General features: G+C 41.4%; 1 long non-coding RNA gene across 1 annotated transcript; it reads left to right on the plus strand.

Moving 5' to 3' along the window:
- Positions 1 to 1,350: 1,350 nt before the first annotated feature.
- LOC137587720 (uncharacterized) lies at positions 1,351 to 7,819 on the plus strand. The gene is made up of 3 exons (XR_011033961.1): positions 1,351 to 1,444; positions 6,120 to 6,223; positions 6,966 to 7,819. It is a non-coding gene; the product is annotated as an uncharacterized lncRNA (long non-coding RNA).
- The last annotated feature ends 5,639 nt before the right edge of the window (positions 7,820 to 13,458 follow it).

Below are 13,458 nucleotides of genomic sequence, written 5' to 3' on the forward strand. Positions count from 1 at the left end.
TTTTTGATCATGTAGCTGCTTAATCATAAAATAAGCTCTCACTTTTCTACACGGCATTTGGTGCATTACTTAATCCATCAAAAGAGGATTTTAAGATATTGTTCAGAGCCACATAAAAACCGATATTACTCTTCTCCTACACAAAGTAATGTTTGAGAGATAAAGTCGCAGTTCATGAACTCTAAGTGTAATGGATATCAGTGCTGAAATCCCTCTGCTTGCTCTTCCCCAGGAGGATCCATTGTCACTTTGGTGTAAAGTTCTTCCCATGAAGGAAGGTTTGCAGAGGTCGAGCTCCATCCTACTGACATCATTATTTCCTCGTGTGTCCAGATTAGAAGGGGTTAACGTGTTTTGACGCTGCCTTCAGAGGATTTGGGGGTTTCTCCGATCGGGAAGGGACCACAGAGGATGCCCCATTTCTTTTCCCATGTTCTCCCCAGCCAATGAAAACACTGGAAAACGGCACGTTCCCATCAGCTAAGCCTGGTGACACTGTGACCCCAGGAAAGCGTGAGTAAATACCAAAGTCAAGGCCACAAGCAGGGGAGGGAGGGGGAGCTGGTGTTGACGGATATGGAGGGGGGGGGGGTAAAAACACTCTCTCAAACCTTCTCCACAGTGTATGTGAAAGCAGCTTCCTCCTAATACCAGCCACCTGTGCTTCAATCAGGTTAAATCTTTCATTAGGCTTTAAAAGCTCATTTATTTTCATTTTCTGTTCCCAATTGAGCTTCTTTTTTTGGTGGGGGCTATTCACCTGTCAGACCCAATTTAATGCTTAAAAAGGTGGCCGTGGTTCAAGACCTGCAGGTGATGCTGGCTTATTTTCTTCATTTAAACTTTTTCCTAGTAAAAATTCCCCCTTCCTTTGTCGTTCAGCCTGTTGGTAGGCATAATAGTATTCATTAATGAGAATTGAAAACATTAAATCTGTGCGGTACGTGCACACGTGCGTTTAAGTGAGGTGACATGTCAGTGTTGTTTCTGTGGAATAGAGAATGTCATTTTAGGGTGACAACAACAACACACGGCGGGACTGTTTTGTTTTTTTGTTCATTTCATCTGTTATGCATGTCGTCTTCTCCGTGAGTGGAAGATGTTTATCTCAGAAATTTGTTTTTGCTTCGCTGCAAATGGCCAAATAAAATGTTACAGCATTCATGATTGTGGGACTGAACCGACCAAAATGACACCCAGATGTTCCCAATTACGCCGCAGCAGCCTTCATTTTGTTTGGGTTACTACAGTAATGTAGTAATCCACAAAGTCCAAAGCATGCAGAGCCTGACGACTGTTTGCAGGCTGTAAATTTAAATTGTTTGGGGGTAATCTCACTCACATGCTGCACTGAGCTTGCCCAGGACGCAGCATGGTGCCAGTTTGCAGTTTATATAAAGACCATGACAAGGATTAACTGCGTCTGTATTCAGAAGTTGTGCAGGTAAGTGTTGAAAAGGATATTTCAAATATTAGTGCATTCAGCTTTTGAACATAAATTGCAATGTGTTTGGCTTTTTTTGCATTCAAAAGTAATTCATGTGTCTCTTACTGGAGGCCATTCTCCATAATTCATTAAAACTGTCAATAATCTTTTCTATTAAAGCTGAGCATTCCGGCTTCATGTATGTAAACAATTAAAAGACCCCAGAGAAGGAAACACACCACCATGTGTGCTCAGAAGAACTATACGGCGAAAATTCCCTGGGGTGAGGTTATTTCCTCGGAAACTGACTAATGACAAAGTATGAGGGAGAACCAGGAAGTGGGGTGCAGGGGCTCAGCCAATGACGACACCCCCAGCAGTTCAGTCTATAGCAGCATGACCATGTGACTACAAATGTCATCAAAAAGCCTTCTCTTAAATCCGTTGGTTCAGAGACAAGGGACCTGATAGCTGACAGCCCTACCTTCCAGAATGCTTTTTGGAAACTTGGGGATTGTGAGCTTGGAAGTGAGGCTAACAAAAACCCCTTTCAGATAGGCCTTCAACCCCCTGGAATGTTAAGAACGTCTTCCTGCATGAGGTCATGCAGTCGATTTTCAACTCTGCGACAAGTGTCCCACACAAGGCTAAGTGTGCTGTGGATGTGTAGAGATAAGAAGGGTCTGGAGTGAAAATGATTTAGAATCTGATATGGTAAATATTTTATTTTTAGGCTTCATTTTAGAATTTTATTAAAATCCTAAAAATGTACTACTATTAGTTTTGACAAGTTAATAAGGAGGCAGAGTGCAGATGTTGTAAATAATAAGTTCATGATGTATTTCCTTAAATTTCTGTGCTCGTAATTTCAAAATAAAGAATTTTACAGTATTTGGTGCAAAATATTACAGCAGAATAATATGTAATACATCTTTAAATATCACCAGGGATGCTATAAGATACGATAAATAAGCAGCATATGACATGTCGGCCTGCTAACCGGTTACATTACTAATGACAAACCATCTCAAACTATGTATTAAAACAATGCAATGACTGCTCAGTATAGATTCATGCAGATAGACTAATAAACAAGATAGACAAATAAAAGAATAACATGCACTGTAGGTGACTTCTTTATGACAGAATGACTTACACACTTATATTTGCTTGAAGTTCACACTTACATAATTTTCCTCTCTGAAACATTTCTGTTATTCTCACACAAGTTAAGGTGACCTGAGGTTCAGGTGAAGGTTCACCACAAAAATGTGAGGGAACTCATGGAAGGTGTGTCCTTTCCAGAGAACAGAGGCTTCCTCTGGCGCTGCAAACAGGACGGCATGTCCTGCATGGAAAGAAAAGGAATGCAAAAAAAAAGTTTGGCAACAGGTCAAAAAGCTGTAGAAACCATAGGGGGATATCCCGATTCACACTCGTACACGGGATCGCCAGCCACAGCGAATGGAGGAGTGGTATGTGAGTGTGTGTGTGTGGGTAGGAGCGAGCACACACCCAGGCTTATGTGACTATCTGCATGCCTCCATCTATCCGCTCCATAAAGTCTTATTTTTCAACATGGTTTGTTTCAAACTTGTCAAATTTCAGATATTTCCTGTCATCCGTCAGCTGTTTGCCTGAGTTAATTTAAAAGCTTCTCACTAATGCAGGGAACAATTAAGTTATCAAATGGACACAACCATTATGTAAAAGATGGGTTATATTGCCAACAATTTTGAACACTGTCTGCTTCCAGGAAGTGCAGACAAAATGTCAGGGGCACAATATTTCAAGGCTATTAACTTGAGTGCTTTTTTATTCAGTCTCATTACTTTTTAAACAGCATAGGAAGTCATGGAAATGTAATATTAATTTTTTACATTGCTTTCATTTTCATTCTATGGAGCTGTTTAAAATTCAAGGATTCTTCATGTGTGGAGAACAGGAGGCTTGGCTATACGTAGCGAGTCAGCTGTGTTTTTGTCGAGTGTGAAGTTGTGTATTCTGCGGTAAGTGATGGGACACGATGTTAGAGTGAATCCGACAACGTGAAGAGAGAGGACGGGATGAGCCTTTGCATCAAAACAAGCCGCTATTCCTGGGAAAACATGCGCAGACTCCCGCCTGAGGAAGACTATCCTGGCAACGTTGCATTCAAGCACACCTTGTGCTTGAATGTACTGCAACGCGTTTGCATGCAGAGACATCTTCGGTTCAACCGAGGAGAAAAGAAGATGTGTTTCATAAAATCTTTATTTTGGAATATATTAAGTCTATTTAAAACCAGTTTTGATCTTCGCGAGCTTAAATTTAGGCCCTGATGAGAAGTTTTGGAATGTGAGGAGCCTCATCATGAAAAAACCTCAATGGCCATTAATAGTTTATAGGTTGAGTTAATGATAGAGATTATTCCTAATTGAGCTCTACAGGGTTTAAATATCTGGTGGTTCTTTACACCAGCACATGGAATCTCTCTCATTATTTCAAAAAGTGCACATATATATATATATATATATATATATATATATATATATATATATATATATATATATATATATATATATATATATATATATATATATATATATATATATATATATAAAAGATTCCTAATCATGAAAAGTGAATTAAGCTGATTTATTAATTTTAACTAATACAAAAATAAGAATACAAAATGAAATGAACCACAATGGTCGGAGGTCATCTTTGTTATGATTTGGTTACCATGTCGATTTACTTTCCGCGTCATTTTGGAAATTCCATATTTATTTGTGCTCCTGCTGTCCAGCGACTTGACCGGTGGCTCATCGGATGACGGCTGGTTCATGCTTTCCACTGGGGCTGCTTTCACACACATATGCAAAAACAGTTACAGCTGAAGATTATAAATAGGCATTACCATAGGAACACGTCATCTTGCCTGTTGCTCTGCGGCTGCCAACCAAGCAGCGCAGTAAACACAGGTCGCCATGGCAGTAATCTGACAAAACAGGGGAAACAGGAAGGGATTCCCTTACAAGCGCGCTGACCGCCAGAGTGTCACGCGGATTCCCATCAACCCTTCCTTGGCATGGACGCGGGCTTCCCCTATCTTGCTCATTCATGCCAACTGGTCCATAGTATAGCACCCCCCCCCCCATCCCCCTGTTATTGGAACATGTGGCAACTCTAATTACCCCACTGTACAGGCCTCAGCTGAGGAAAACCACAAAATAGGAGTTATGCTACTGTGTGCTTCCAGGGTGTTATAGCTGTGTGGGCGCGCCATACACTGAGAGATGTGTTCCATTATTAATGATTTGTGATTTATGGGAAAGCAAGATTACAAATCCCCCTTTTGAAGGGGGTGAAATATGGAGAACTATTTATACAGGTCCCAAGTCAGCTTCCAGCTCTCAGACTGAGGGCAGGATTCCAGCGTGGCAGATGGTGACTGAGACAGTCAGTGGAGAGGAAGAGCTGAGCTAAAACTGAAGGCGTCAATGTGTGTGCGTGCGTGTGTGTGTGTGTGTGTGTGTGTGTGTGTGTGTGTGTGGCCACATCACAGTCGGCTACAGCATTTCATTGATAGGAGGCTACAGAAACGGAATCAAAACACTCGTCTAACAAGCCCCTCACTTTCACCGCTGCTCGTCTCGTGTCTACGGATTAACCCAAGGCGATTTGGAGTGATGAGGGAGAAACAAATTGCTGTTATCACATTGTTCGATGTCACAAAAAAAAAAAAAAAAGAACTGCCTTGTTGCCCATCATTTGTTTTGGGAATCGGAAATGTTTCCCCACTACTGCTGCTGCCTTTTTCCTTTTTTTTTTCTTTTATTTGGGGAGGAAAATAAAACCTCGGCGGACCCTGCTGAGATGGAGGCATAAATAGCCTTCCTGTTTGAACTTCAAATAAACACAGCACACAATGTCATCCAGTCCTCCTAATGGGGTGGACAGATCCGGTTTTACCAAAGTGACATTTCTGCCTGGCAGGCCTGTAAATTCTATAGTAAGCAGTTTCCTTTGACTGCTGCTCAAAGAATGCAAAGGATTTGACATTTACACTCCGATTGTTATGTTTGATCCAACTGCCCTAGAAAGAGTAGAAAATGTAATAAAAAGCATTCCAGTCTTCCCTTCTAACCTTGAAAATTTCCGGCTTGAATGTATTCTCAAAATACTTAAAATTCCACAAATTAGCATTATTTTGTGTAACTAATGTGCTCAGCACATCCTCAAGGATGCATATCCGAGCAGGGATCCCCAGTGGGAAACACATACACCCAAAACTGGCTCAGATCAGTCGCTGAAGCCCACCGCAGCTTCCTCAACCCAGGGAATTCCTCTTAGAAATATTTGCTTTTTTGTTCTACTGAGGAAATGAGGGTGAGAGGAAGGCACAGTGAAGGTAAGCGGGGGTAGGGTTGCTGAGATTGGATCACCATGGTAACTTCAATAACATTTCACTTCCTTCCCTCCCCCCACTTTGCGCAAACACATGCGCGACAGGAAATGAGTTTCAAAATGAAGATGACGCTTCAACTGTCTTTTTTTTTGCTGTTTTTTTTTTACACCTGCCAAGCAACAGAGACATCATTGAATTGATAAGTTATTTGTGAGTCTTTACTTCTCTGTTTCATGTTACAGTGCAAAAAGGCAGGGCGCTGCTGAAATGCTAATGGTTGTCTCTGTCTCTCTTTCTCTGCAGTCATGTGCCTAAAAGATCATCCTGGGAATCAGGAGATGCTGTCAGGAGCCAGAGGGCCAAATCTGACAGGAACGCGGCTGCAGCAGGAAGACCAGCAGCATGAGGTGCTCGTCAGATTCTAGACACAATCCATAGGGTAGAATCATGGTGTGAGGTCACATCAATAGGTAAAATATTCACACAGTTTTTAAGAAACATGTAGTATGACAGGCTGATGGAAAGTCCTCCAGCAAAAACTGACGAATGTAGAGAAAGCAGAAGCTGAAAGAACTAAAAACAGCTACAAGTTAACCATCATCAGCTGAATATTTGTAGTGTGATTGATCAGGAATAAATTGACAATAAATTATCGTGCACCCTCAAAATGGGTTAATTCACCTGGAATCTGATATTTTCCATTATTAATATTATATTCTTAAACAACTCGGGTTTTAAATCCCACTTTTTACAGACTAATATTCGAGATATGACAATCCTCTGAGTGTTACAGATATTAACGCTGTGGAGACAATGACTCTCTGGTATTGGAAGTTGGAAGCTGGTAATTTACATGTACAGTACTTGGAGTGATTTCTCCTCAAGCCTCCAGCTTACTTCTTTCTTTTTTTTTTTCCAACTTGTAGTATAAAAAATTCAAATTCAATGAACATGCAGAGATCTAACAATAGTCTACTCTATGACTTCCTGCAAGTTGAACTTTTGATAACTAGACTACTTGTCAAAAACTTGAACATAACTAAATGGGTCATGTTTTACTGTGAAACTTTGTTCCCTGTTTTTTTGTGTGTGTGTTTGTGTGTGTGTGTGTGTGTAAGTGTGTGTGTGTTTTTGCTTATTATTTTTCAGGTACAATCTCTTTCGGGTTAAATTCACCTGCCCTCTGTCACAGGAAGACACAGAAAAAAGCACATGCCATTCCACATCTCTCAGCTTGACAGCAGGACCTCAGCTTAGAGTACATTTCTGGTGTTTCAATAAAACATGGACGAGACAACAAGCGGCTGCAAATCACATGCTTGTCTGGGCCCCTCTGCTGAGCAGCACCTTCAGGATCCCTCATAATGGTCAGCTCCACATGTCCCCAGCTTTCATTTCTTGCATGTGCCACTGGACAGTAAAGCCTAAAGATACCTGACACCATATGTTTCCCAGTGCAGTAATGACTGCTGCTAGCATTGCTTTTATAGCAGCTGGCCTCTGGAGGCTCAGTGTTAGGGGACATGTCCAGGTCTCAATTAGAGCCTCTACAAAGAGCCTTCCTTGCTTACCAGAGGCAGGTTTTACACGGTTAACGCCTCTCTGGAGCCATATGTTTTCACCTGGTGTTGCAATATTAAAAAAATAAAAATAAAAAATGCACTGCATGCATGAAATTTACGACAAAATCCACAATGACCACAAAGCAGCAGGAGGAGGTGAGCGGTGGAGCGAGTACAGGATAGAAAAGAGGTGGATGATGAGCCACAGAGATAAGGAGAGAGAGAGAGTGAGAAAGAGAGCACAGGCGTGTGGAGTTCACCATCACTTTGCTTGGCTGCACCGTGATTAAAGGGAAGAGTCCCTGGAGAGAGACGCAGCTCTAGGCCTGCCCAGCCAGTTCGCTGGCTCCCCTTGATCTCCTGCGTGTCGCCCACAGAAACATACCACCAAACCTTTAGGAAGGCCTGCTTTTATTGAGCTAGCTCCCCCAACCCACCCACCCCCCCCCCCCATCGGCTCCAAAGAATCTGCAAAGCAAGCACAGACTGTCATGGAACGAACTCCTCTCAATTTGGAGGAAGGAGGTCTGCCTGAGATGAGTTGCTGTGAATCTTGGAGACGCTCTTTTTTTTTTTTTTTGATGTTTTAATAAAGCTATCTCATGCATTTCTCAAACCGTCTTGTTACTCGTTACTTGTTAGGTAAAAAGAGAATTTTTGCCAAGTGATTTTCCATAAAGTTCCAACTAAAAAATAGGCAGGGAAGTGAAAATAAGCCAACTAAATTGTCATCAGTCCCACCCTGGGGGAGGTTCTTTACCCATTTGATGGAAGCGTCTGTTCTTTCTGAAAAATTGATCATCAGAATCTGGCAAACGGGAAGCCCAGGAAGAAGAGATTGGAAGAGAAACGTCGTCTTCGATCTTAATTAGATTTACCATTTTGTGTCGGTGGGCTGATCGGTCCGTCGTGGGCCCGGTCCATCCCTTGACCTTTTTTCTCGTGGTCAAGTGACCTTCACTTCTCTGTCTGTGGACTGTCTGACAAGGAAGCCAAGCGCCTGAGGGGGGATGAGGGAAGAAAGGCCGTGACATTACACACATTCATAGGACACCGCAGACTGGATAATTGCACCCACACACACTTAACATGCAGCGCAGGCAAGCCTATCGTTTGTCAGCCACATGACCTCTAGCGAAGGATCTCTTCCTCCGATCTAATTATTCCTTCTTTTTTTTTTTACTTCCTTCGTCGCTTCCTTTCTTCCATTAGTAGTAATCGGAAAAAAAACTTGTGTTTCTAATCTAAAAACAAGTCAAAGTTGTAAACATCACAGCTGGCTGGCAGGGGGGAATTTCGGAAGTGATTCACTGATTGTGTTGTGCAAGATTTAAATTAATTCCATTCGGCCCACAGCTATTTTGTGTCTTCTTCCTCTTTCCTCTTTTTTTTTTGGTTCTCATGCCTGTAGCCGATTGAAGGTCTATAGGGAGGTTTATGGGTGTCACCATAAATTTGTCGGAGATGGGGGGAAAGAGAATCCTCTTAAATCTACTTTAGCCTGTCCCACACACAGAGCTGCTGCTGTCCCAAGAACTGGTTGTGTTTAATGACTGTTGACACAGAAATGTGAACGGACAGCAATTATTAGACCAGTTTGAATTAAGGTGTCAGTTTAAATGCTGACTTTTATCTCTTAGTCCCATGTTTATGAAAAAAAAACACCATTATCTTGACATACATAATCTGAGCAAGTGCGTTATTGTACTCTGGACATGAAGTCAAAGCGCAGAATCACCGACCCCCTCAAACACATTATGACTCTAGTGACTTATTTTTCAGCCTGTAGATACTTTGACCTGAGTTAAATGTTCATCATCTTAGTTCTGTTGTTATCGTTCTAACAGTTTCCTATTGTGCAAACAGAGATGCACAACTGAGGCTGGCTGTGATGTCATCATCGCTGCACGCCGTGCGGAAAACTTTAAACCTGTCCCGGTAATGTGTTGATTTTCAGAAAGGGGACTGTGTAAACCCTGGGGTACATGGATCCATCTAAATGCATCTTTAAAATTTTTAGAACCATTTTGGTGATTAGTGCATGCAGGCGCACAGGAGGATAATTTGCCATAAAAAGACCCAACTCTAACCTTGAATTGCTTAATTTAAGATATTTTTTTAATACTTTTTTATGTCCTGAAGGGAAAAATTAGAAAAATAAAAATAGAAGTTTCCTTTCTCCCACATGCAGCACACAAACACATAAACACACACACGCACGTACAAAGGCATGCACGCACAGACACACACACAACCACAACCACACACACACACTGAACTGAACTGGAGAAGTCTCTTGGATGAGAGACGAAACGTCTTCAAGAACTTTCTTAACGTCCAGTGGATCGACTCAACAGCTTTTGGATAACCATGACCTGGATGTCTGAGAACTTACACAGACATTCCATCATTACACAATTTCAAACATGCGAATGAACTCACAGAGTTGCAGGCGGCGTCGAATGCAACACAGTGAAACACCTGCCTGAGTTAGCTTCACAACTACAAAGGAACTGATTGCATGTAGAGTACTTACATGAGATCAGGCTCTTACAGGAACTACTGTATATGTAGAGGGCAATCCAACCCCCACATTGCACCATAATGTGAAGCCTTTTATGCCCATAGCTGTGTGTGGTGAGGTGCAGCATTAAGTTTTTATACTGGTTTGGTTTACATCTTACAAACAAAACTCACTGCTGCTAATTGCTTTCCATATAAAATTAAGAACAAAGGCATTAGAGATATTTTGGGGTTGGATCTGAAACAGCTGGACTTTTATTTAAGGTGTGAAGAAGTTTCACCCCTCATTTGAGTCTTCCTCCCTTCTCACAGGTAAAACCTCCGACCTGCTTGACTGAGCGTTACTGTGAGACGTTCATGGTCTGGGGCCGCTTAGGTCCGTGTCTCAGGAGGTATATTAAACGCTTGGGAACCACTGCAAGAAAAATAAATGAATGAGAGGTCAATGGATCAGGGTTCTGTATTCCATGGCAATATAGTCAGTGGTTGTTCAAAAACATTTTATTCCAAACACCAAAACAAGAGGAAGACTCCGGCAATCAGCAGATCATCCTCTGACAACTATAACCTGTGAACATTCTCATATATAATCCCTATATGTTGTGCTACAATGTAATTGCATTAAAAAAGACTAACTTCTGATTATTATATTTGATCCAATAGTGACTAAATGCATGACAGAAAACAGGAAACCCAAACAACATGTCAGAGAGCTGTGTCCAATAAAACTCTATGAACCACAAAGCCACAGTTGATACTTCTGGGTCCCTTATCTACAGGGAGTCACGCACTATTCTAACCTGTCAGGTTATTATGTAACTTAACTCTATAACCCTATACATTGACTGTAATATGCTCTTCAGGCTATAGATTCCATGGGTAACCTCTGAATGTAGGTGAAGCGGACAGGATTTGAATCAGAAATTTCTCGGTTAGCGTTCAGCTGTGCAGATGAAACAGCGTGAAGGAAAGGTGAACTCACTGCTCTGGAGACATTTTCAGCTCATACACATGGCATTTTCACCATAACCATGGTCTGGAAGCTCCAGCTGGTTTTTCTTGAACAATTTTATAGAGCAGCTTATGGAGACAGGCAGCTGGTTAAGAAGGATAACACAAAAAAAGAGCCAAAGAAATAGCCAAGAGGGCATCAAAAGTGTTCCAGAAATGCATGACCGTTTGTACAGTTCTGTTTCCAACAGGCTGCAGGTCTCTTCTGCTGCAAGGGTTAAAGTACCATCAGAGTGGTTTACATGATTCAGTGCAACCACCACACGTGCTGCTGTGCTTGAGGGAATTTTAATAGATTTTTTAAAAATTATTATTCAAGAAATTCATTTTTATTCATAAAGGCTACCTTTGAACCTTGAATGAGTTGTGTAACCATCACAATAAACATCAAACATCCTTCTCTTTCTGTCAAGGATATCTTTCTGATCCAGTGTGAAGCAACGGTGCAGAGTTCAGATCCATCGGTGAACTGCATTTCCATGAAACAATAACAATCAAACAAAAAAACAGGAAGTCTGGTGTCACCAGGGAGACGGTGATTTAACTATCAGAGCCAACTTACTTTCCCTTTTTCCTAATTTATATTTGTATTTAAAACATTTCTCTTCGGTAGTGTGGCCACAGATTATTTTGATACTGCAGAAAAATTGCGTGATTGTGCTGTATATGAGGAAAAATTAGAAGTTATACCATTTATTTATCCTGTACCTCTGATGTGCCATAATTCAAAAAAATGTTGAAACCTATTCGTGAAAAAAAGGTTCCAGTGAGACATTATTTGTTCATGCAGGGACAGAATTCACTCTGTATTCTGTCTGACGTAGTTACTTCAGGTGTTGATATTCCAGAAAGAATAGTCTTTTAGAGAATAACAAAATTACAGGATAAAATGTTCGACATCCAATAATAAGTAGCTGTCAGCTCGTTTGTGCTGAACCTGCCATGAACAACTTTCAACCACCTTCACATTTAGAACATTTTTATCCTACGTCTGTCTTGTATTATCCTGTTCAAAATATTTGGATTATATCGCGTGCTTGTATGAATGCCAACACACCCACACACTTGCTGACCAAACCCATCAAATATTTGTTCCAGGATGTGATGATAATAGTGTATTGTAGTTAAACTGAATTATGAAAAATAAGATTGTGATTTATTTATGTAATACGTGTCAAATGGATTATTTTGACTCACAGGTTTCTGGGGGAATGATGATAAGAGATTAAAATAAAAGACTGAGATACAGAGTTCAGGGTAGATGTTAAAAACATGGAAACATGGGGAAAACCCTTTATAGTTAATACCTGAGGTGGAGAGTCTTCCATAAAGGTTACTTCTTAAAGGGAGTTTCCTTCAAGGGAAAATTGCTTATAGCTCCTGGGAAGAACGTGGACACACATCCTGACACGATATTAAAAAAGAAAAAAAAAAAGACCGCTGTCCAGCAACATAAAGCTTATCAGTCTCTAATATAACAAAGAGGAGATGTCGATTGATAAGAAAGAGAAGAGAAGAGAAGCAGAGAAGAGAGTGAGAGAGTGATGGGGGGGACGGGGACAGAAAAGCAAATTTTTTCAGCTCGCTATAAATCATGAGCGTAAAAGGCCATCCATCACAGCTGGAAAAGGCCTGGTTGGGGTTGAAAGGTCAAAGGGCTGAGTTATGTTAGAAGGTCTCTCCCCTCCCAGGGGACAAATTTGACCGGTCCCCGAGTGAGACGAGGCGAGGGTAAGCCATCGCTTTTGTCTGCCAGAAGTCGACCTATAGGTTTCCACTCTGTTTCTATTGACCATGTACCCGGAAAAAAAAAAGGTTCAGCGCAAATAACCCTTACATAACCCTCCGGCTGCTCTTCATCCTTCTTCCAGAGCGATAGCTCTCTCTGCCGCATCAAGTCTTTTAATCCACACTCACGGCGCTGCTTCACTGATATGTGACAGTGAAAAAGTTGTGCTATGACACTGTCCTGATTCTTCACAGCTTCTTGGTCAATAATTCTCATCAGGTGGGGGGAGACAAATGACCTCCAGATCATTGACCTTGTCGCGATTATTGGCAAAAGGAGACAACGGCGGAATCTAAAAGTCCCTGAAGTTCAATTTCTGCCCTGCATTTCACATTTAGCCATTAAATAAATCACTGTTACTGCTTCTTAATTAGATCATTACTACATTCCTAGAAGCACTGGTAAAATGGATGTCCACGTGTAAAGACTGAAGTGATGTAGCAGATATTCCAAGTGGCGCAAACTGTGTTATTATAAGCTGGACCGTAAAAGTTGATTTAAAAATTAAAGAGGAGTTAAATTTTAATCGTAAATGTGATCCCAATCTTGCCGTGAAGTGTTATCTCGAACTTGAACGAAGCGTAGATAGCAAAGAGCAGGAGGTGATGTGATGCATGCAGCCAACCAGGAAAATTTGAACCACGGAGACGGTTTTAATGAAGCACTGATGCCCCGGTGAATACCGCTGTCCCCAATTCTTTCCTACGCCGGGAACATCTCTGGAGAAGTGGCCTTGAATTCCGATGTCTGACGATAC

This window comes from Antennarius striatus, chromosome 20 (genome assembly GCF_040054535.1).
Source record: "Antennarius striatus isolate MH-2024 chromosome 20, ASM4005453v1, whole genome shotgun sequence".
Taxonomy (NCBI): domain Eukaryota; kingdom Metazoa; phylum Chordata; class Actinopteri; order Lophiiformes; family Antennariidae; genus Antennarius; species Antennarius striatus.